We start from the raw sequence: 24,582 nt of genomic DNA on the forward strand, positions 1-24,582 counted from the left end.
GCCCTAACTTTACCTTTCCCCAGGAGGTAGGTTCCATGTTGACTGAGCCCAGGGGGAAAGCTAAGACAAAAATGACACTTCCCTTCTCAAATTACACCATCTTGGCTATCAAATCCCCCCAGCAGTTTACGTGCTCTACCATGTCACCTCGTAAAAAGGAGCTAACCTTTGAGCAGTTTGCATTATAGAGGTTTTTCAATACAATATCTGTATGTAAATAATGCATGAGAAGGGAAGGTCTTCACATAGATTGTCAAGTCAACTGTAAATGGGTTGAGACTTGTGCACAAATCTGCTAGGCAGGTTGATTTTTCTTTAAGTCAATTGTACCATCAGCAAAGCAGCTTTAGCTTATGTTGTCTGCTGGGACAGAAATATACATATCTGGATCTGTAAGAGACCATGCTAGAGTGGACTTCTGTGAGGAATGAATCCTTGAAACAATGCAAAATGGAAGGAAATAGAAAGCTAAGAGAATTTTCCCTGGATTCCCTCACCCAACCACTGTGTACGCAAGTGTGTGCCAAGCATGCTAGCTGAAGAAGAAGGGATAATAACACATTTCAGAAGAAAAGATAGAATGTCTCTGTTCTCCAAAAGGTCTAAGGCCAAAGAAAATCGCTCATGAAGTGTCACTTCCTCTTGAGAGAGAAGGCAGCAAAAGCCCACCAGGCCTGGCTATCTTTGCAAGAGTCCAGCAAGCAGAAGGGCTGGCTTGCTTGCTCTGTTGAGGGTGGTCTAGCTTCTTTCTGTAACTTTTATACACAAATAACTATGATGGGTCTCTGGATGCAGTAGATAAAGCTTTGGAGTTAAACCTGAGACTAAAACCTATCTCTGCTAGTTTCTAGTTATGCGAACTGAAATATGTTGACCCTCTTTCCACATTTAAGAGATGTGGAAAATAAAAGTTACCATTCAGATTGTTTATTTTTACATACACACTAAACATATGGCTCCAGCAGGTGCTTAATAAGTAGTCACTGTTATTAAGTTCATTATCATTTATCAAGTGGTTCTAACCAACAAGTAGAGAATTAAAAAAAAGAAAAAGAAAGAGAAGGGAATGAAGCATGCACTCTGTATTTGTCCCAAGAAAATAAGAAAATAATTTGAAATGATTTTTAATTTTGTATGAGTCTATTCTATGCCATTTTTACTATTTGGTTCCATTCATCTTACGGATTTGGGAAGTTCAGTGATAATTCTATGGTATCCTGATTCTTCTGCTGAGGTGATGAAAATGTTCAATCTAAAGTTAAGAAAATTCCTTCTAAAAATGAATAACTAATTCTCTTCCTAAGAAAAAGGTTGGAAGGTCATAGACAAGCAAACCTTCATTTAGAATTCCTGCTTTAGACCCATGAAAGATCATTTAGTGATTCTATACATATAATTTAGCTCAAAGCAGATCGGTCTATTTTAGAGTGGAATATGATCTAAGAGACATAGAAAAATTTCAGCCCCTACACAAATTTAGAACAAATAATGAAACTAAGGCAGAGATTTGTTGTCAAAGGATATAACAATAGCAAAATTCTATTCTCTGTCAAATTATGAATGCTTAGAGCAACATGGTCACATGATCTGTGCATGTGTATAAAAGTAATCTGTGACTTAACATTTACCATATAACTCTAAGTGCTGTTTAAAATAATCTATTTTTAAAATATAATTTTAGCAGTACTGCTAATTGAAAGTAAATACATTACAACAACAAAAAAACAAAGAGTATTCATTCTGCCAAGTGCTAGTTTACTTGAGTAAGGCCTTTTCCTCGCTTATTCATGCTTATTTCTCATGACTTCTCCAATTGCTTTATCCAAATCCTTATATTCATATTTTTATCCACTCACTCACTCTCTCACTCATCTGTTCTATCTTCTATGATGTCCCTTAGAAAGATCATTGCAGAGATTGTCTGAAAAACCATCATAAGAAACCTTCCCAATCTCTAAAGTCATGCTATTTTTCTGCCATGACTGGCTACAAGTAAGAAACTTTTATGATGTGGAAGCTACAAAACAGTTATCTGGAAATATAGCAGACAACATAGCCTCATCACTTCAGCATCCAGGGGTCATGTCTAGGTTAGCGCTGATTTCCCATAGCAAGACGGGATTTGGAGACTTACTGTATTGATATTCCTTTGAGAAACAGATGGCCCATCACACCCTGCTGAGCAAGCCCTCTCAGGGTGCCACAGGGCAGTCCTCCTAAGCCTGGATCTCTGCATCTTTCAATCCATCTTCACTCTGGTTCAGGAGTGGCTATTGGGATGGGAACACTTAGTCAGTGTTCCAAGGACAGACTCATTCGTAGCCTGCCTCTTAGCCTCTGCTCTTCATGATGAAACATCCTTAGCTCTGTGTCCGCATGTAGGAATGTAACTTGTGAACAGGCTGCCTCTGGCTCTTCCCTTGTTTGGTTGCTTTCAAAGCCCACTGTGAAGCTGAAAGGTGACAACTTGACCCACTTTGTACGTGATTTTTTTTTCTTTTTGGAATTGTTATTAAAATAACAAATCACCATGTGCACAAAGCAGTAAGTCACAGCGGAACTGCCCTGTCTAAGAAAGGGGAGGAGGAGAAAGTAGCTAGATGACAGAAATACCCAAAACAGGCATGGTGGGGGGCAGGGACTGAGTCAGCTGGGGTGATTTTTCATTATGTTTGGCGTAATGCCCAGGACATCCTCAGATTTCCAAACTGTGTTTTAAGATAAAGAATGGGAGCCACTTGAATAAAGTTGAACTTCTGTTTAGATATAATTCCAAATTTTATAACCAAGGCTTAACACGCAACCTACAGCTAGTTTCTTTATTCTTACTATGAACCACACATCCCTGCTCAAACAAAAACCTTGAAATGGCTCTTTTGAAAGACTCAATGGGTTTATAGAATCTAAACAGCATTTTCACATGTTGATGTTAAATGAATTAGAAAATCATGAATTACTTTCCATAAGATGGAAAGTCTCTGGATATAGAAGCCAGAGAATAAGACATCATAAAATGTGGTTTTTGTACATTCTCAAGGTTTGGGTGGATAACAGAGTAACATGGTAGAGAGACGGACCCTGGTTTTGTACCCTGAAGGTAAAGCAACGTGAAAAAAAGATATATAATTAGGAAGAAAAATAGGTAAGGGGAGGGCCTTTGAAAATATTTGATTTAGTTGCTTTTAAAGTAAAATAAGGATGACAAGCTGAAGAGAAAAAAAACTCTGGTGAATGAGGGTCTAAAGATACAAGAGCAATTGGCATCACAGGTAGGCAAGAGCTTAAGGAAGGAGAAGAGGTTAGCATGTGAGGGACACGGGAAGAGAATGGCCCCAGGGTTACTCTTGCAAATAGAAGGGAAGGGGGTTAAGGATGAAGGTCGATTCAATTAGTAGAATTCAAAATGTTGAATTCAAAATTCAGCATTTTTGGAGATATCAAGAAACAAGGTATTTAGGAAACTTCTTAAAGGCTATCTTTTGAGTATGAGGAAGGTAGTATATGGCAGAGGACTTAAGGAGCAATGGAAAGTGAGAACTCCATAGCAGTGCAGACTGCTTAAAGTCAGAAACCATAGGAAACTATAAATATCATCGACCAAGCTAGTATCAAGAGCCATCTCGTTGACCAGCATCTTTATGGATTTCCATCTCAAATCAACCACCTTCACTGCCCAAATCACCCTGTTTCTCTGAAGTCAGCCCTCGCTTGACCCGACCTTCCACCCTGAGTTGTCCACCTTCCCTTTGACAGCTCCGAACTCCAGTCTGTAAGCCCGTTCCTGATTTCCAGTAAATTTCGATATTCTTCAATAATAAGTTTTCTCACTGCTTACATAGTGATAACACCTGCTCAGTGGATCCAGTTCGAGAATTAAATGAGATAATACTCACAAAGGGATTTAAACCAAGTTTCCCTGTTCAGGCTCCTCAGCCTGTATTCACAGACTTAAGTAAAAGCTCAGGATGGAAGTAGAAGTGAAAAGAGAATTACGTTCACAGTTTGTGAAACTGTCAATTGTACAAAAGATCTGTTGGAACTATATTGTGACTACCTTCTGTTATTTAGACAGTGTATTTTTGAATTTCTTAAGCTCGGGAATTGCTTAGATTTCCTCTACTGATCCCATCCAATAACAATTTCCATGAAGTCACAACTCCTCACATTCAAATAATCACCATCTATTATGGGACTCTGTATAAGTTTATAATAAGTAAATTTGCTTATTGTTTCCTATTCACTAACATTAACCAGAAACTGACCCTTAGCTGCCTGTGACAGTGTACATACTGGGAAGGCAGCGTGTGCTCTTTCTGTTTACATGTCCCACTACACAGAGCAAACTGCATCAGCTTATGAGTACCCAGAGCAAAAACGTGTCGTGTCTGACTTCTGTTTAACCATTAATACATTTTGAAGGATGATAAACAGTCAGTGGCATTAGTAATGATGACTCAGATGCTTTCCATCTTCAAGCTATATGATGAAGAACAAATAAATGGAAAGAGGGGATATGAATATAAAATACCATTCATGGGACATTTAAATGACTAAATTAAACACACCTACCACGTGAAATAAGCCTCAGACCCCCAAACTGCCAATTTATCTAAGTGAGGGTTTCCCTTTTAATTTTGGGATTAGGCACTGATATCAGCAGCTGAAAACCTGAGGAGACTTGCCTGCTGCCCTAACTTTCGTGCAAACCACCTATCTTGTTCTCTTTTAACTTGCTAATAGCCAGTCCTATTATTTTCTTCTGCGGAGCCACTGTGTGTGTGTGTGTGTGTGTGTGTGTGTGTGTGTGTGTGTGTTTTCAATTGAGGACTTGAGGGGAGGGGCCACCTTGGAGGGGTTTTCTTTTAAATCTATTTCATGTCAAAAACAAAGTATTTCATTATGCAAGATGGTGTCTTCCTCAGGTAGTCACACAACCATTCCACCCACTCCATGTCTCATGTGATCTGTTTGGTTTTAAACAACAATGTTGGTCTGAACTCCTGCAAAGAGCACGGCCTGTGATGCTGAAGTGCCTGCATTCTGATGCAGACGATGAATTTGACCTCTCAGAGTTTGATTTTTGTCCTCTGTGGCAGTGAGGGCGGTCCGCTCTCACGGCTCTTTCATCTCTAAAAGCATTCTAGAATTCTGACTTGACTTTAATTCTCTTTGGATTCATATGATACTGACTGAGAGGTCAGAGATGACCATCACTGGCTTCTGTCTTAGATCTATACATTTTCCCACCTACTTTTTCACATGTACCTACAGAGAGAAAGCGGCCTCTGCTCTGAACCAGTGGCTTTGGTCACTAGCATCACGCCTTGCACCCCCATAACCTGGTACCTCTCAGCTTCCATCTGTGACCCTTCATCCATGCAAGCTTGAAAATTAGATTCAAATTGCTATCTGTATTTTCATTTCACTCTCAATATTGAAAACGTACAAGCGTGAACTAATTCTCTCAATTGAACTACATTATTTACCTACCGACTCACTCAAAAGTGGCTTTAGCGCTGGAGCAAGAGATCATATATTAGAGGAGGAAGGCAATTTCCTTGTCAGGTTCCTTTGTGAATTCTTTCCCAGTGTCAGAGCAAAGGCTTGGAATGAGAGCGCTTTCTGGCCCAGTGTGGTCTCTCCGACTGTCTGACTCCTCAATTAACGGACACCTCTGCCGGTGATTTTATCCTGGCGTTACTTAAAGGACAGACTAGAAAACACTCAACCAGTGACTTACATGCTGGCTTTACAGCATCTGTATAATCACTGCCTAAGTAACCCTGCAAAGAGGGATGGAAATGACAGGTAGGTGCCAGGAGAGGGTGTTTTTGAGATATGCAACAATTTTCAAGGGTAAAGATGGTATTTTGACAATTTCCATGGGAAGCAACAAATCTAAACAAAATTACAAAATCAAACTAGAACAAATTGGCTCTTGTATTATGTTTTGTGTTATAGAACAAAATTCAGTGCTAGGTATTTCTGTGTGAAGTCTCCCTTAAGAATGAATAGTCTGCTTTTCTTTTTCTTTTAATAGCTATGAGATTGTTTATGATACGTTTTTGCTCTGTTTACACAGTTCTCTCTGCCTTTTGGATATTAAAAATAAAATTTATTGTGAATTTTCTTTTTGATTTTCAACTTAGAACATGAGAAAAGTCAACCAAAAAAAAAAAAAAAGATGTTGAATCATTCATACCTGGCACTCAAAAGCTATCTACGTTACTTGACCATTCAACAAGTAGCTTTTTTCTACTTAACTTCAGGGGATAAAATAGTAAACAGTATTGATTTGCTTTCTGTTGTTAAAGACCTTATAATATGGTTGGAGGGAACTTTTGAACTTTTAGTGCCATTGAAATTTTGTTGTATATCTTCCAACATGTATACATGAGCATGTAATCAATATATTCAACTACATGCATGTATAAACTTTAACAGTTTGAGATTACACAGTGTCCAGCAATTCATTGTTTCACTGGGACCAGGCAGGGAACTGAAAGAGCGAGGGAGGCAAGCTGGGTTTAAGTGAATGTATGCAAGCTACACAACTGGTAGGTCTCAGAAGAGGAGGACTAAGGAGGGCAGGCTATTCCACTATTCAGCTCCAGCTGAGGTGGGAATGTGGTCCCAGCACTGTCAGTCAGAACTGCAGAACACAGACGGGAAATCTGGATTTTTAAGTGCATTCTCCCAATTTTTACATCTTGGCTCAACATACAAAATAAAGTCAAGCAAGCAAAATATGTCTATGTGCACAGATTTGGCTTATGGCCCCTGCTTTATGACCTTTGGTATTTACTGGCATATAACATTTTCTAATAAAGATAATCATGAACATTTTTCTATGACATTAAATAATCTTCTAATGCATCATTTTAATGGGTATGTCATATTTAGTTTTGTGGCCATACTATAATTTAATTAAACAATCTTCTATTGGTGACACTTAGGGCATTTCCAATTTTTCACTCTAATGTACAATGGTGCAGTAAAATTCCCTGTGCATCTTTTATTCTTTCATAGGTCTCTAATTGCTTTCTTAGGATAAATTCCTGAAAGTTGGATTGTTGGCAAAGTTACATATGCTTGCTGTTTTTAACAGTAAATCCCGCCAGCAATTGATGATTGTTATTTTCCTGTAACTGTTAACAAAAATAAGAATTATCATAAAAGGACCAGATAAATAAAATACTCTATTTGAAGTTATAGACACCATTTTATTAATTTGTGAAGTTTCATACTTTTCATGTAATTATCATTAGCATTTTATATTTGCATTTTTTATAGGGGGATTTTTGGAGGTGTATTATATCTGTTAATATTTAACTTTATGGTATTATTCAAACATTCATACTTTCTCCATTGCAAATAAGTATTTAAGATAATCTCCTCTAACTATTTCACATATTTTATAATTGGAATAGTAACTTCTATGGACTAAATTTTGGAATAAGGTATGAAGAGAGCTAATATTGATTTTCTCTAAATAGTTTAAAAATCACTCCAGGACCACGTATTAAACATCTTTCACTTTCTCTACAAATTTGGAAAGCTAATTCTATCATTTTCTCAATATTTCTATAAACTTAGGTCTATTTCTGGGCACTCCATCCTATTCCATTGTTTGTTTTATCGGTGTACCAGTAACATTATTGTTCCTATTTTAATCTTATAATATATTTAGAAGCTCTAATTATAAATTCTATTTATTAGTGTACTTTTAAAAATTATTTTTATTAAAATTTTCATGCTATTTTTACATAAACTTCAGGACATTTTATGAACTCTTTTCCTTATGGAATATTTTTGGGATTCTTATAAATAAATTTGGGAAAAATTAACAACTATCTAGTATTAAGTCTTCCCACCCAGGAATATTTTCCATTCACTCAGGCTTTCCCTTTCATTCCTTTATGATGTCCAGTAGTTTTCTTCATTTATGTCTAACATGAAATTTTTATAGACTTGTTTGTGTATGTATATTTGTATATATTTTGCTGAGATGGACCTTATTTACTTTTAGTTGCACAATGAATAGAATTTTTGTCACTATATTTCTAATTGTGATGTAATAATTCATATAGACTATAGAGGCGATGTTAACAAAATCATTAATTTTGTATTTGACCATCTCTACATAATGTATATAGGATATATTCATATGTGAAAGCTGTTATTTTACATCCGGCCACTTTTAATGTACAAAGAACTGATATATGTTATTTGAAAATTATGTTTATATACTTGTTAAAGTTCATATTATTCCACAGCTTTCTCACCTGTGAATGAGGATTCTTATGATAACTGGATGGCTAGTCTCTTGCCTTCAAATTTATCCTGGATAGAATTGAAAGTTTTCTAAAATAATGAAGATAGCACATATATTTGCACAGCCCCTCTTCCTAATTAAACCACTTATTTCACTATATAACTTGCTGAGATTGTATAAAATCTAGTCCCACTCGTAAGTTTTTAATCAAATAATTTAAGACATTTCAAAATAAAAAATTCATATCCAAAGTACTGAATATATTGCCTTAATCACATATAACTTCAAAAAAAGTCTAATAATTATGACAATTAGTTGAGTAAAGACAGTAAAGTCAACTGTGTCTCTTGGTGGGAAAGGAGTAGAAGGCATTTTGGAAAGTAACTATTATATATAACACCTCTGTATTAAATAAGGAATTGATGTGCCTTTTGTAGTGTGGCCAAGCAAGGCTGAAATAGTGTTTTTAAGCCAAAGATATAACATTGACTAGACTGCAATGCAAGAGTACCTTGAAAATCACTTTCATACGGAATAACCACTAAATGTCAGTAAATACAGGCACAAAATAAATGACTGACTCTTCTGAATCACCACTGATTTGAGCTCTGACACTTGGGACTATAAAAATGACAGGTTTATTTTTGTTTTAGAACGTCTCATTCTCCCTGAGGGCTGTCACTCCGTGATGGGGAGGTCAGGAAGGGGTTGGAGCCTGGATGCAGGTACACTTAAAGAGACAGCATTTGGAATAGCAAGGTCCTGATGTTACCTTCCATTATTGAGTCTTCTGCACGGCATTGCAACCACAGAAGATAGCAACCTTTAGACAAAACACTAAACCTGGTTGGTTACACCCAATTTCTAGCTTCGTATCTGTGAGCTAATTGACCGAATGCCTCACTTTTCACTAGGAGGCTATGACTTCTATGTGGACTGCTTTTGTGAGTGCTTTCTTTTTTCGGGAAAAAAAAAAAACCAAATCAGGAATGGAAAGCATTGGGAGTCTATATTTTTCCTCATTTTACTCTCTCTGCCTTGGCGTTGACATTTCCTTGATCACAGAAGTTTGTAGTAAGAATTCCATGGCTAACATATGTGAAAGCTTTTTTCTTGATGAAACAGGGTCACAGCTTTACACCTAACCTATTCCCTTGCTCTTCTTATCCTGGTTTATTTTGGTGACAAACAGAAAGCCACTGGGCTGAAGCTGGCTGCTTTCCCACTGAAGGCCATGCCCGACACCTCTCCACGTGGCTGCCAAGGTCTCCAGGGATTTATGGCTTCACCTTCAAGGGTGCTCATGGGTTTGTACAGCCTGACATCTCTCTCCACATCCCCCAGGGAGCTGGTACTGCGAAGGCCTAACAATGTTTGAGTATCTACAAACAGGCCTGATGTCGAGTATGGAACTACTGTTATCCTCTCTTCTAGATGTTAAGAAAACTAAGGTACATAAACACAAATAAGCTTTCCAGTGTCAGCTAGTGGTGGTGCTCAGACTTGCAGCCAAGGGGATATGATAACAAAGCTTTTGCTACTGATCATGTAACCTTCTCACTTGTCAGGGGAGGAACATGATGTCTCTCTCTCTCCACAAGTGTGTCAGGACATAGTTATAACTTGCCTCTATAAATAAAGCACCACTCAGTGAACAGAGCTCATTATAAGCTCATCAATATCTATAAAAACTGTGATGACTAATTTTATGTGTCAGCTTGCTTAGACCAGAGTACCCAGTTATTTAATCAAACATAAATCTCGATGTTTCTGTGAAAGTATTTTGTAGATGTGGTTAAAACCTATAGTCAGTTGAATTTAAGTAAAGGAGAGTGCTCTTAATAATGCAGGTGGGCCTCATCCAATCAGTTGAAGCCTTAGGTGCACTAAGTGAGGCTTCCTGGAGAATACATTCTGCCTCCAAACTACAGCATCAACTCTTGCCTGCAGTGCAAGCCTCCTGGCTGACTCCACAGATTTCAGACTTGGTTCCCACAATCACACGAGCCAACTCTTTAAAATGAATCTTGACAGATAGATTGATAGATGGACAGAGATATTCAGTATGTCCTTGATATACAGTTATTCCTGATAGCTGTAAAGTCCACAGACACTAATTTAGTGAATATTGAACCTTTGCTTCCAGGGAAAAAACAGATTTTGGTTCCTGAAAGCCTCTGGTCACAACACTTTTGTCAATTAATCAATATATAGTCTTGTTTCATGTTTGTACATATTTCTGTTTCAAGATGTCTTGTTCAACATGTATTGTTGATTCATTACCACTGAACTCACAGTAGCAGTATACTATGCCTCAATAATGCTCACCTAACACACATATTTTCTCTATAAGGCACATCACAGCTTTCCCATGCTTAGGAATATTAGACATCACTTCAGCACTATGCTTGGAGGATCATTTTAAGCAGCAAAATTGTCAACAAAAAGCACAAAAATGTGAAAAAAGTGGCACTAAATGGACCACCAAAAGGACACAAGAAGACAGAGCATTTTCTTCTTTGACCTTAGTTGGGGAGACGTATGTCAGGTGACTCAAATTTCCACTGCTTTATGCATGTCTGGAAATGGTCATGGAAGCATCAAAAGTGTTGATTTGGGGCTTACAAATATATTTTAGCAAGTAGGCGAAAGTTCACAAATATGCAATCCATAGTTAATGACCATTAACGTGTGTGTGTGTGTGTGTGTGTGTGTATACATCCATAGAGCCTCTTGGTCATTTCTCTGACTGGTACAATGACCATATCAACACAACCCCAAATAAACAGATGTTTTTATTAGTTTTGAATAATCAAGTCTAGATAGAAAATGAAACAAAAGCCTTGTGAAAATACCAATGTTGTGCCCAATTTAACCATAGAGCTTATTAGAATCAATCTGATAATTGCAAATGTGCATCTGAATTAAAGCAATATAGAGAGAAATTGAGGCTTTACTATACTTCCACCTATCATATGGGGAAAACATTTCAAGTCATTTGTTAGATGTAAGCTCAAAGTCTTGATATTAGGCTGCACTTAACCACCGAGCCTCCTGAATCCAGTGACGCTGGTCTGAGCCGACGAACGCTATACATGCTGACAAACTGGTCTGTACGGCTTTCTTCGTTGCTCTTAGTTCTGTTGTCAGCTAGGAGCACTGCGTGGAAGGTACGCATTCATTGACTGAAAGCATTTTTGTGCTTTAGGTATGTGGTTGCACATTATTATTATACATAAATTAGAACTTAAGCCTATACATATTGCTGTATCTCTGCAATCTATACCTTTTTTGACCATAGAATTTTTTAAATGATACTTTATCAGAGTCAGCATTACCCTCTTCTTCATCCCCTCCTCGCTACCTCTCCCAAAGAATGTGGTAATCTCTGCTACTTACTCCTCTGGCCTCCTCTTCCCCCTCAATTCCTCTGTCTTGAGGGCTGAAAGTTTATCTGTTAAGTAGTCAACAGATAAGGGTCAACAGCCTATGAACTAAGCAGAATAGAGGTCTGTTTTTCGATATCAGGAAGAATGTTCAAAATCAGAAAATTCTGACATTTTAAGCAATGTACTTTAAGCAGTGTGTGGGCCATCTTCCTGATTAAGTTGAATCAACTTGATTTGGAAAGGCAGACACATCTTAACAAATAGCTTGTTTCTGGTCTGTGGTTCATCTCTTTAGGCTGAAGTTAATAAAACATCCTAACATGATGACCCAGATTAATTGTTATCTTTTTGATCATAATGGTAACTGATATTCAATTTGACCTGACATATCTACCTTTACAAAGAATTATTGTGACTTCAAAGTTGTGTGTAACCAATGTATACATACATTGCTAAGTTTCCCTCAAATCGCATCACTGAAAATTGTTTAGGAATATAATTCTAGCAGGTGAACATGGCAGAGGAAGAGTTTCCATCAGAGAAAATGAAAATCAGGAGAAGACTGTTAATCTGTGTAAATATCTTTGAAAAAGTGCACCCCCCCCCCCCAATCCCAGACCTCTGGAACATAGCTATAGAAAGCTAATCCAAGCCTGGCAATGTTCTGAAATGGAATAATTATGACACCCATATTTGGTACCCATATGGTACTCAACAATTTGCTGTCAAAACTAAATATGATCATGATAATGTGGTGGGGAGCAGTCTAAGCAAATTTAGAACAGCAAGAAATTGCAGTGCATATAAGTTCAGTGGTGATGGACATGCAAAATTGAGTCTGGGAAAGGTGAAAGGAGGTAGCTGAGAGTTAGAAAGAAATTAAACTGTGGAACACTCATGTGCCCTGTTCAAGAAACTCAGTCTTTATGCTATAATGGATGGAAGCCTGATGAGATGTTCTAAAAAAGGGATGCACACTGAATCAATCTGTATTTTCAGTAGATCCAGTCATTGTGCAGGGGACAGATCTGCAGGGCCAACACCAGGAGCAAGGGGACCAGTACCTAGGTTACGGCAGTGATCCATAGTAATGAACTGAACTAGGACAGAAATGGTAGGGGTGGAGAGAGATGCTCAGTTTTAACGTGTGATTGGATGCGGGAGATGAAGGAAAAGGAGTCATCAGAGATACACTTTTCTATCATGGGCATGAACTGTAAACAGCAGAAGGACTTGAACTCACAAAAGGCTAATGAGACCACAGTGGATATCACTGATGTATACCTTGAACAGTGAACCTGCAGAACAAGATAGATTTTATTCTCACGAAGCAAAGTGGTTCTCAGTTAAGCATCTTGCTTTGCATAGGTTTGCATTTGCCATGTGTCACAAAGAGCTAGAAAGGGCCCTTAGTTCCTGATAACCTAAGCTTGAATCCCACTAATCACTGTGTTACCTTAAATAAGTTTAGTAACTACTATAACCTTCCTCTCTTTAAGTATTAAATAAAAATAAAAAAAGATGTATTAAATTGGAGGGGATATATGAGGGTAAAATGCAAAAAGTAAAAACTGTAAGAGTAAATATTATTGAGTCCTAAATATTAAATTGACCCAAGCATGACTTTTCCCCTAGCATGTACAGAAATAAGTATGTCAAATATGGAGTCCGAAGGGCACTGTGGTCAGGAGAATGAGGTCTAAAATCAGACTTACGAGGACTAGATTCTGGTTCTTCCATTTCCTAACTGTGTGACTTTCAGGGTGACACACCTTTCCATGTCTTAATTTCCTCTTTTATAAAATTGGCAAAGTGGTACCAAGCTCACAGACTGGATAGGAAGACTATATGAAATGATAAAGACAAAGTGTTTAAGTTCCTTAAACTCAACAGGCACTGAATAAGAGTTCTTATTATGAATACTCTTTGCTCATCTTCTCCAGTAAGCGATAGCTTCAGGACAGAGTTACATCAATTACTCCCTAAGGTACTGTTTGCCCCCTCTGTAATACTGCAGGCTGAGGCAGACGGTACCATTGTACTCTTACTCAGACCTGTATGATGTTCAGTTGGTTAACCTCTCTGAGCCTCAGTAACCTCCTTGAAAGAATGAAGGAATTACATAGTTGTCGCAAGTATTGAATGAAATAATGTTATGTAGAGTGAGACAGCATAGAGGCCAGCAGAATTTGTTGGCACTCAAAAATATTAGCTATTGGTACACAGACTGTTGATTATTCACTAAAATTCCATTTTCTAGAGAGGACCATATTATCTTTTCCATCATGCAGTTTATCTCCCTGCCTTCCCATGCCTCCACTCTCCTTGGCTGACCTCACCTTCTTTCTCTTCCTTTCTATTCTTTCTCTTTTTCCTTTGACTTCCTTTCCTTTTTAATGAGAAGCCTCTGCATTTAAGTACATCTGAATTTTTCATGGTATATTTGACTACTAAAAAAAACAGCAAAGCAACTTTTCTAGACAATACACTGTTTTTGGTTTTTTTTTGAGTTTTTGGGGGATGAGTTGTCTGTGGATTTATTTTTTTAAGTATCATTTACATATCCAATATTCCTTCTCATTCTAGAAGGGAGAAATACTAATACAATACCAGTCTATGCACCTTTTTTTCCCTATATATTTGATTCTAAAAATAAGAATAATGGTGGAACTCTTGGGATCAATAAAGAGTGTTATACGCAGTTCCTGAAAGTGAGATGGACTTAACTGAAGTTTGGATGTGTTTAAGATGTGTCCTTGGATGTGCCCAGAGACTGCAATTTGCTTATGACTAAAAAAGGAAGGGTGCAAACTTGAGAGACTGATAGGACACATCCTTGCCAGCGCAGTTTATTCATCTGCCCTGCCCCAGTCCATTGGCACAGCTGTAGTCACTGGTAATTGCAGTGGCAAATATACTCACTGGAGAGACTTTGAGGGTTTGTAACCTCAATTGGTAGGATCATACTAGGTAAACATGGGATGTGCAATAAATGGTGGTAAGTTAATCACAGGACTAGGAGAAAGACTGGGCATAGCTTTGAGGAAACTTTTCTCTGGACCCTTCTTCTGACCTCTAATTCTGAATGACTACAGGAAGTCCCTGGTTTCAGAACGTGCAGATGTGGGACACAATGGGCAAGTCACTGTGCAGCCCCTATCATATAAGAAAGAAGCAGAAGCCTAGTGAGGAGGGGGCTGGACCTGCATCTGAATCAAGAGAAGGAGCCTCTGAGCGGTTGTCTGCAGCAAAAGAAAGGAGCTCTGTATATGGACTGCTGCTGGCCTGGCACAGCCACCCTGATGCCCCTTGGGAGCAGGGCCACAGAGGAAGGGGCTGCCGGCCTGGACTTGGAGAGAGGAGGAAAGGAGAACGTAGGAGAAGGAACAGAAAGAGGAATAAAAACTAAGGAATAATTGAAGGCAGTAAGGAACTATGCTGAGGACACTGAAAGTGCATTCTCCTAAGTAGAAAAGCAAACTGTACTTGCTTGGTTCGTTCAGTTTCTGCCTGCCGGTTTTGGTTTTACTCCATATGAGGGTGTGAGGTTTTTTTTGAATAAGATTAGAGGCAGAATTGAAATGAATGAATGAATGAATAAATGAATGAATGTCCTAATAAACAAATTAAATCCAATATAGGATATGTGTATTTCATTTACAATCAGAGTGATTTTGAACATAAAACCTTTACTCACTGTACAACTGGAAAGGGTCCGCATAGATAAGGGGGGCCAAGATACGGTATATATTATGTAGGAGCTCCTGATTGAACCTGATCAGGCTGGGCCTGCCCCAGAGACTGAGAGAAGCATTATTTGACATTTTCTTAGCTCAGTGTCTTTGGATATTCAGACCAAATTTTTAACAAGATAAACATTGTCAAGATTACCATCAGGCAAATCTTGGAAGGAAAAAACAGCTGATTTTAATTGCCTAACATGTCTTAATGAATGAGCCAAAGACATGAGAAGGAAGGAGGCCTGGGTCTGTCAGGCAGCTGAGCAGTTTACAATGAACTGAATTAAACTGTCATCATGACTTTGCAGAATTAGTATCATACTCTCCTTTTCTTTGCTCTTTTATTGGAGTGAGAGCTTGTAGCTCAGGATCTATTGACAATAGGATGAGTCTGTATGCACACTGCTAGGCTATTTGGGAGAATGAATGATGGAATAGGAAAGTACCACTATAAATAATTCAGTCTTTGAGGAAAAAAATGGAGTATGTAGAGAAATGAAAAGAATAAGGTATTTCATACATACTTTTTTTAAACACTGCCTGGAAGTGCTTTGGTAACTCTACAGTCATGGACTCATCTTAAAGAATAGGTAAGTGGTGGGTTCAGGGCCTGCTGAAAAGGGCAATCCTCTCCATGTTCATCCATGCCTATATGAGTCATAATTCAGCTGACTGCATTTTTATCTGTTTCTAGAATGTTCCAGGGATGGGCCACTGAATGTGGTTATTAAGGATCCATCCATTTATGTCAAAGAAATACAAGGTGTCATCTATCCTCAAGAGCCCCTCTCCTCTAACCCTTTATGCTATGGGAAAAGCTATTAAATTATGTTTGCCTCACTTGTTGGTTTAAAAATTACCTCCGTCTTTGCCAAATGAATATGGAAATCATCAATGTAATCATTACTGTCCTCCATCCAAAGAGAGTTGCAAAGAAATTGAATTCCATATAACTTGGCAATTCTACCTTAATGTTGGCTCTCCAAATTACTACATAGGGAACTTTAGGAAATGCTCACTTCATGCTATGTCCTGAATATGAGATAACATATTCAGGCAACACTGGAACTGGCTCTAAGATGCTGATCAAGCTCCTTTCTTGGGAACATTCTTGGAAGACTGAAATGGGAATCCTGCCTTAGAAACTCTGTTTCTTCAATGTCATGGCTTAGGATATTGCAGATATTAGAGATGACCTTCAAACTTAATTCTAGCAATCTCTAAAATCCTAGCGGCTGGTAAAAATAATATGGTTAAAATGCACATATTCTAACACCTGCGGATCTCATCTCAGCACTGTGTTGAAAATCAAGAGTCACCTCACCATCTTCCAACACGTGACCATGACGCTAGCCTAACATTGACAAAGTTTGTTCTGTAGCACACTTGTTCCACAAGTTTTAAAAAGATGTTCTGTGGAATAAACCACTTCACTGTCAAATCAGTTTGCGAAAAGCCACACCGCTCATTGCGTTTTTTGGTGAATCACTGTTTATGCTGGTTTATTACAAATGCTGCAGTAAAGAAGCCATTAATCTAGATTATTTCATTATTTCTCAAAATCATTTGACCAGAGAACATTTATTCTCACAGGATATGTATTAAACTCTTGTAAAAGCAAACAAACAAACAAAAAACAAACTCCATGGAACACAGTGGGGAAAATATAATGCTAAGGAAATCAGGAAATTGATGGGACATTTGGATTGAAATGATGGAAGTTGCCTGGACATTCCCAAACCCCTTGTGTACACTGTTCCTTCTCCCTGCAACAACAGTCTATCATTAGTGATCCACCTGTTCCCCTTCCCTGTCCCTATGTTGGATAAGACCTTTCAAGTCTCAGCTTAAAGTAATTTCCTGCAGGAAGCCTTTCCTGATACCTGAAGACTGTATGGGGCTTTCTTAACGCTGCAAACTAGCTCTGTATTAGCACTTACAACTCTTCCCACTTGCTTTTTTATTTGAAGGGATCAGCTGTACCTTGTTCCTTATGGAAACCTAGCGCTTCTCAGCACATCCTGTGTAGGCAAATGATTAACAAAGATTTGGTAAATGGATGAGTGGGAAACCAAAAAAAGGTTTCAGGGAAGCATAGCCTCAGAGAGGCTGGGCTGATCAGGAAGAGACAAAATTATACCCTAAAGAGAGAGTTTCAGGGAACCAGAGGAAAGCACAACTTCCCTTCACCATTACAAATTTACATGGATATCATGTAACCATTAGAAGTATGAAATCAGTTCTAGGGGACATTAAACTCTTAGACTTGTGGACAAGAAAGTCCTGGGGATAATATATTCACAAGTTGCTTACTAATCTGCTTGAGAGGGAAGCCATGAGGAGCTTCTCTTGGATTCCAAAGCAAACAGATGTTCTGTCTCCCACAATGATGCGGGGCTCCTCACATATTTTTCCTTACGTGCCAGTAGTAGTACACATAGTACAATAGGAATTTTATGCATTTTTATGGAAAAACAACTCTACCATTTACATAGTCAATAGACTGCAGCATTTTCAGAAACAAAACTCTATGAATGGAGTCAAGGGAATGACTGTCCTTGGGGGAAAGAAACTATTGCTAGTGGCTGCAGTTAGAGCATTAGGGGCATTGTTCCAGGGACCAAGCTGATTCAGGCCTGGTTGTTAGATCTATCTTTGCAACTGGGAATAAGGGTTTCTCTCTTTAAATAAGCTCAAATTTGACCCGAATAGATGTCTTGCTCTGAGTGAAAGTAAAACCAGAGGCTCACATAGGGACGGCCTCTGCAGCCACGGAAGTCCAGTACCTCAACATCTCAGACCTGATACACAGCAATAGGCTCCTAAGTCATTTTCCAGCATTTTCTTCCCCCAGCATTTTGTCTTACAAATAACAAATTTTATGCAGAGATTAAGAGGCCAGACCATTCACAAACGTGCACCGTCATGTGCTACTTATGTTACCTGTTAAGTTCCCTGGCCACTTTCTCAGTTTCACACTGAGAAAGCTGGAAAATGGGGATGAGAATAATATCATCTATATCACCAGGTACAATCAGGATTAACTTAATTCTTAAGTACCAGTGCTTATAATAATAAGCACACACTAGGTGTTAGCTATTACTAATTTCATTAGCATTAATATTAACATTTTATCATTCATAAAATAGCAATGTCACTTGCTCCATCTGTTATTCAAAGTCTTCTAAGATCTTCCTAAATCTTAACTCCTAACCTTGAAGACATTGTCTCACAGGATACTTTATATCCTACCATTCCTTGATAATCATGCTAAAGTTCAGCCTGGAGAAACCCTATGTATACCCCAAACATGCTAAGTCCTTGGCCCAGCCTTGAGGTTTTGCACAGATGGTTCCCTTTTCAGAGCTTGTCCTTTCTTCTTTCTAACTAGTCATTTCTAACCATTCTTCAGGGTCTAGTTCCAAAGGGGCTTCATTAGAAAGTCCCTATAATCATGACACTTTATTTTCCAGACCAAGTCAAACAACACTATGTCACACATGGGCACTGATGTATATCCACACAGACATATTTCAATACATTCATCCTGGTAATATGAACATGAGCAGTGTTATTCTTGGGAGGATTGGAATTTCCTGGTCTATCCACAGTGTATCTGGAGAAGGTGATAGACTGCCCTACTCTATTTTCTTGTTTTGTTCCATCAGTTGATTGTTATATGATGGGCACTAATCTTATATGCTTTCTTCTAGACACTGGAACTTGCAAAAATGAAGTCAATAGGAAGAGAGAAAAATAAATGGAAATATAGCACTCCTAATAAAGTAGCAAATATCTGTCCCTTGTTATTACAGACCTTGTTTGAAGGCAGTGCAAAATGACATTGTACTATTGGGAATGCCAATGTGAGGACTTTACCATTGAATTTTCTTTTGTTTTATCAGAGGCATTGTGGATTAGTGCTTCCCAACTTAAAAAGTAAAATCTTACTTTGACTCCTTCCCCATCTTCTGTGAAAAATAATCAGCTCCTCTCTCCTTCCTTTCCTCCTCTGTCCTTCTCTACTAGGACCTGTGATAGAGAATTTATGTATTTCTCCCATTAGAAATGTAATTACCTGGGAAAGGGCCATGGACCATGTTTAAACCCATTTACCCTAATTTTTCAGAGTTGGGGGGAGAGTTTCTTCTGTGGGAGTCAAGTGGCTCTGCAGAATCCAAGCAGAGAACAAGAAAGTGAGTTCCAAGTTACCTGGGAGAACTTGCTTTCCTACCAGAGCGCCGCATGTACCACTTCTCTGAAACCTCAACTTACATCTTGACACCTGCTGCAAGGAGTCATCTCCAATTATGGCTCATGCCTAGGAGCTTTAAAGTACTTATTTTTGAAACTGCATAGTTTAGCAACTAATTATACACTGTCATGCATTGTTCAGTCCCCTGTCGTAAGCCAGAAACCTGGAAATCATCCTTAAATCTTCCCCCACTTAAACAAATTTTTTAACTTCCTAGGAGCCTGTTTCTCTCTTATCCTGTGCATCTGTCACCACCTTTGCATTGTTACCATGACTACCTTAGTTTAGAGTCCCATCAGTTCTCACCCTCGAAGGCCACCCAACTGGCCTCCCTGCCTCAGTCTTACTCACGCACATATATCCTCTATTCTCACCTTTCAATGGTCTTTCCGACTTTGAAGAAGTGAAATATGTCAATCTGCTGCTGAAAATTACCCAATGGAGATAAAATAGAATGGACTGACATCAAATGGCCTGCAAGACCTATCATGCAATGGCTTTGACCTGACTGCAAAGCCTTATCTTGAGTCAGCACTATATTCTCCCACATTACAGTCTTACCTGAATAATATACTACAGTAACACTGAAGTAACTAGTTCTCATTTTAAGACAGATGGGCTCAAGCCGGTGTGTTTTTTTGTGCATTCTGTTCCTCTGACTGGAATGCCTCACTGTTTAGATTTTCCCTTCAAGTCTTGGCTGAAATGCTCCCTCCTCAAATAAAGCTTTCCCTGACCACTCCAGTGAAACTTAGATATTTTTTCTTCTGATTTCCAGTAAACTTTGCATTTTCATTCTACCACATTTATTGCTATGCAAGGGTTTCTGCAATTCCATGCTCTCAACTCGAGCTTGGAGGCAAGTGTTGTATCTCCTTTTCTTAACATGGTGTCTAGGACATACGAAGTGTTAAATAAATATTTATAGTATAAATGAGTATCATATCATCTGACCTGAAACATATTGTTCTGAAAACAAAAACTGTGATAACCCCCTCAGTGTCAAAATCAGTAGTGAGTGCTTGGGAGAAATTTAAGTACATTCTGGAAAAATAGACTGATTTATTTAGGTGAGATAAGCATAAGACACTCTCCAATTTATTTCTGTATTTATCATGGATCTCCCATACAAAAAAAAACTAACAAAAACATGAGACTCTAGCCAAGGAGACAGTAAGAGTGACAATATTACAAAATGTTTAAATCTCAAGAAAGGTAATTGAGCTATTTTTCATTTTTGAGAACCAGACCAATAGTATAATATTAATTATAAATTAGTTGCTATCATGTTAGTCTATTTAATTATTTATATATATATTTGTTATTCTACAATGGGATCAATCATCCCAAATTGGCTCTTTGGAAGGAAAGGCAGACCAACAAAATAGAAACCACAACCACCACCGCCACCACTACCGCCACCACCACCGCCCCCTGCCAGCATCATGCCCAGCACTACACCTTCATCAATAATTCACATGCCGGGCATCTGTTAAAGTCCAGCCTAATTCATTCAAACCTATATTCCTGTTTGGCAGAACTATCAGCCATAATTATTTTTCTTTTTTCTTTCACAAGAAATTAAATCTGAGAAAATTGAGAAAATGCTAGAGGGAATGGAGTCACTGGCCTGGAAAAGCAGAGTTTTTGGCAAGCGGCAGACCGTTATGTCACTGACAGAAGGAGAGAGAATAAATAATGGGAGTGCCACAGGCTATTGTTTCTGGAAACAAGATATATAAAGTAATAGATGCTGTTATCCTCCCGGTTGGACAAAACAAGGCAGAGATTCAAAGGAGGAGGACAGATGAGACAGGCTTAAAATGAACAAGGATACCAGAAACTTCCTCTGAGGTGGGAGGGAGAAGAGGTGTTTAAGAAACAAATAAGAACTTCACTCTCACATAAAGAAAATAAACCCTTTGGTTTTATCTCTAAGTGGATTTATGTGCTTCTGAAAGATGGCCTTTATTGAACTTTGGGAAAGGAGACAGGGTAAAAAACCAGTCATGCTTCCATTCCTCTGAGGCTCAGTATGCATAATGTACAAATACCAGATCACTCAGTAACAAGAAGTCAAAGCATTTTGGCCTTTTTAGAAACATGTGAACAAAGCAGCTGTTTTCAAATAGTTAACAGAATTCAGCGATTTACCGCTGCCTCCTCCCTTTAGAGCTTAACACAAAAAAATGCAGATGCAAGCAGTGAATGCAAAAAAAAGAAAAGAAAAAGAAAAAGAAAAAAGTAGAAAGAGAGAAAGAGAAAAAGATTCTGTAGCTTCTAAGGAGCACAAGATTCTTTTAGTTTGTCCTTCCACTCTAATGCTGAACTTCACCAAAGTCATGAAAAAAAAGGTAGCAGTCACCAGCTGCTTTTTAAAAAGTAAATCCATCCTCTTCCCTTTAAATGTTTTTATTCCTGGGTCTTTATAGAACTATCTGGCATATTTTCCCCAAGCTCCTTCAGCATATCTTTATGTTATCCACTGAAAAATCACTGATGTCATGTGGTCTAAACTATGGGATATAGTTGAAAGAGTGCTGGAATGGGATAGGATTAATCTGAGTTCTCATCTAGGTGACTTGGGGGCAAACATTTGGTTTCTATGGACTTCTAAGAAATCTAAGTTCCATCACCTAAGAAATAAACAAGGTGATCTAGATGAACTCCCAGATCTGGTCCTAAGTTTCCAGTTTTTACACTGGCAGATGCCAGCACTTATCTTGAGAAGTATCTCATTCAACTTTCCATCTATTTTTTCCAGTGCTTACGACTGCCAGACTCTGGGCAAAAGTTAAGATGAACCAAGAGGATGGAAAAGAAGAGTAATTAACTTCTTTTGCCCATTTTTTCCAATAATTTTTATCAGATGTTCTGAATTTTGAGGAGGTTAAAAGGAATTGTATTCACCTTCTCTCTGTTTCACAATGAAATTTGAAGGGAAAATGGTGACTGTAGGCTTACAGCCTAGGCAAAATCTCTGAAAGTCACAAGGGAGGCAGCCAAGTGAGGCAGTAACTGTGTAAAGTTACAAAGAAAATAGAGAAAAGAGAAATGGCCTTATCCCTCTAAGGTAGTGAGATAGAAACTTTAGGGAGAGTAAAACATTTTGAGAATCAGATCACCCGGTCAAGGATTACATTTAGCCCGCCAGCACAACGTAGGTGGTCATTAAATGCTGTTGAAAGATTGGAGGACTGAAGGCGAATCAAACCAAAAATTACTTTTTTGAGACCCATGTGCTCAGAAAAAAGAAGCCTAAGACATGGTCTCTGCATTCAACAAAAATTGCAATGCAGTTGTAGAGGAATTTACCCACTCTTGCGTCCATATAGGTATTATATTTAACTTCGGTTTATACAGCACCCCCTCAAATAATTGAAGATGACCATCTCTGCCTCTTTCTAAGAAAAATCTCCTATTCCTTCAAACATTCTTTGCATTGTTTCTATACTATTATACAAAGAAATGAACATAATATTCAAATAGACTCTGATGAGTGGAATTATTAGTGCTCTTTCCCTGAGTACAGTATTTCCACCAACGCTCAGGTGATTGTATAGCACATTTGGTGTTACTGGTTTATGAAATTACACCAGATCAAGATATAGCAGTGAAGAGTTTCCCTTCATACCTCTCAGACTTCCAGGATGTATGTATCGTGTGTGTGTGTGTGTGTGTGTGTGTGTGTGTGTGTGTGTGTGTGTGTGAAAGTGACAGTGCAGCTAGAAAGTTATGTAGTTTCAGCATTTCACAAAATTCCTAGCAGAAATATTTGGGATCATATCATGAAAGAAAGAAAATTACAGAGCAAAATTTCTAAGAGTGTAAGTGTATTTCAGGGAACCTCTAAACTTAAAAGATGGACACAGGAAGTGAGGCCAAGGACCAGAAAGAGAGAAGGTTAGAGACCAAAATCTAACAGAAGTTACAGAAACAGGGAAGAGAAATAACATAAAGGAAGAAAGAGCAAAAGAAAAAAAAGATTTCTAAATCTAAATAAAGTCCCAATATTCAAGTTGGATGGGCCTAATGTGCATCAAGGATGTATCTGCAGCTGACTTATAAAATGCCTAGTTTTTCTGTCTATGATTTATTAAGTCAGATCTACTTCTCTGTACTTAGATAGCTGATATTTTGAACCCCTTTACAACTTAATTTTGGTTTAATTTATTGTTTTATAATGTCAATATCTCTTTGAATTCTAACTTCAATATGATAAGCATTCATCTTTGTTCCCATATTTGCATTATTCACAAATTTTCTAATCATACCCACTTTGTCATCAATGCACTGATAAAATGCTAATAGGCAGAACTGTGCAACATTCTAATTGGTTAAGTCAACCTTTAAGGTCCCTCCAAGAAGTGATTAATTAATCTTCACTAGATACAATTTTGCAGTAAGTTTTGAGCTGTACTTTTTCAGTCTTGCCCAAAGACAGATCCTGAATAATACCGTCAAATAGCTGGTTATAACCAAAACATTCAAGATATATGGTATTCTTCTGTTATATCACTTCAGATACCTTGATGGAGTTTTTGTTTATATACAGTTTTATGAAATAATGATTGCTCCCAGTCATCCCAAGATCCTTAATTTTTAATATGTGCTTAAGCCATCAGTCTAAACATGAAGTTTGCTCATGACTGGTATCAAGTTCAGCGGCAGGCATGACGCACGAGCATGCATGTCTTTCATCCTGCCGCATTTCTCAAGAATTTTTGACACTGATTCCACAAACACATCAATACATTTATTTTTTACTATCTAGCTTTAGTTTCAACTCAAAATACAATTAAAATTGCAGTTCTCGTGTCCTGGCATCAGGTATGTATGCTGCCACTTATGTAAAAAAGCACAGGCAATTTTTATGTAAATTCCAGAACTAGTGCAGAAGTATGCACAGAATTAATTACAATG

General features: G+C 38.0%; 1 protein-coding gene across 3 annotated transcripts in view; it reads right to left on the reverse strand.

Moving 5' to 3' along the window:
* Positions 1-24,582, reverse strand: part of CHRM2 (cholinergic receptor muscarinic 2) — a 134,187-nt gene that overhangs the window by 16,309 nt on the left and 93,296 nt on the right. The window contains exon 1 of one of the 3 annotated variants that reach the window (XM_036994585.2): positions 2,135-2,370. The exons of the other annotated variants lie outside the window; for them this stretch is intronic. The gene's annotated coding sequence lies outside the window, so the exon portion shown is untranslated. Of the gene's footprint in view, positions 1-2,134; positions 2,371-24,582 lie in introns of those variants that run through there. 3 annotated transcript variants of the gene reach the window in all.

The sequence above is a fragment of the Manis javanica genome, chromosome 6 (genome assembly GCF_040802235.1).
Source record: "Manis javanica isolate MJ-LG chromosome 6, MJ_LKY, whole genome shotgun sequence".
Taxonomy (NCBI): Eukaryota; Metazoa; Chordata; class Mammalia; order Pholidota; family Manidae; genus Manis; species Manis javanica.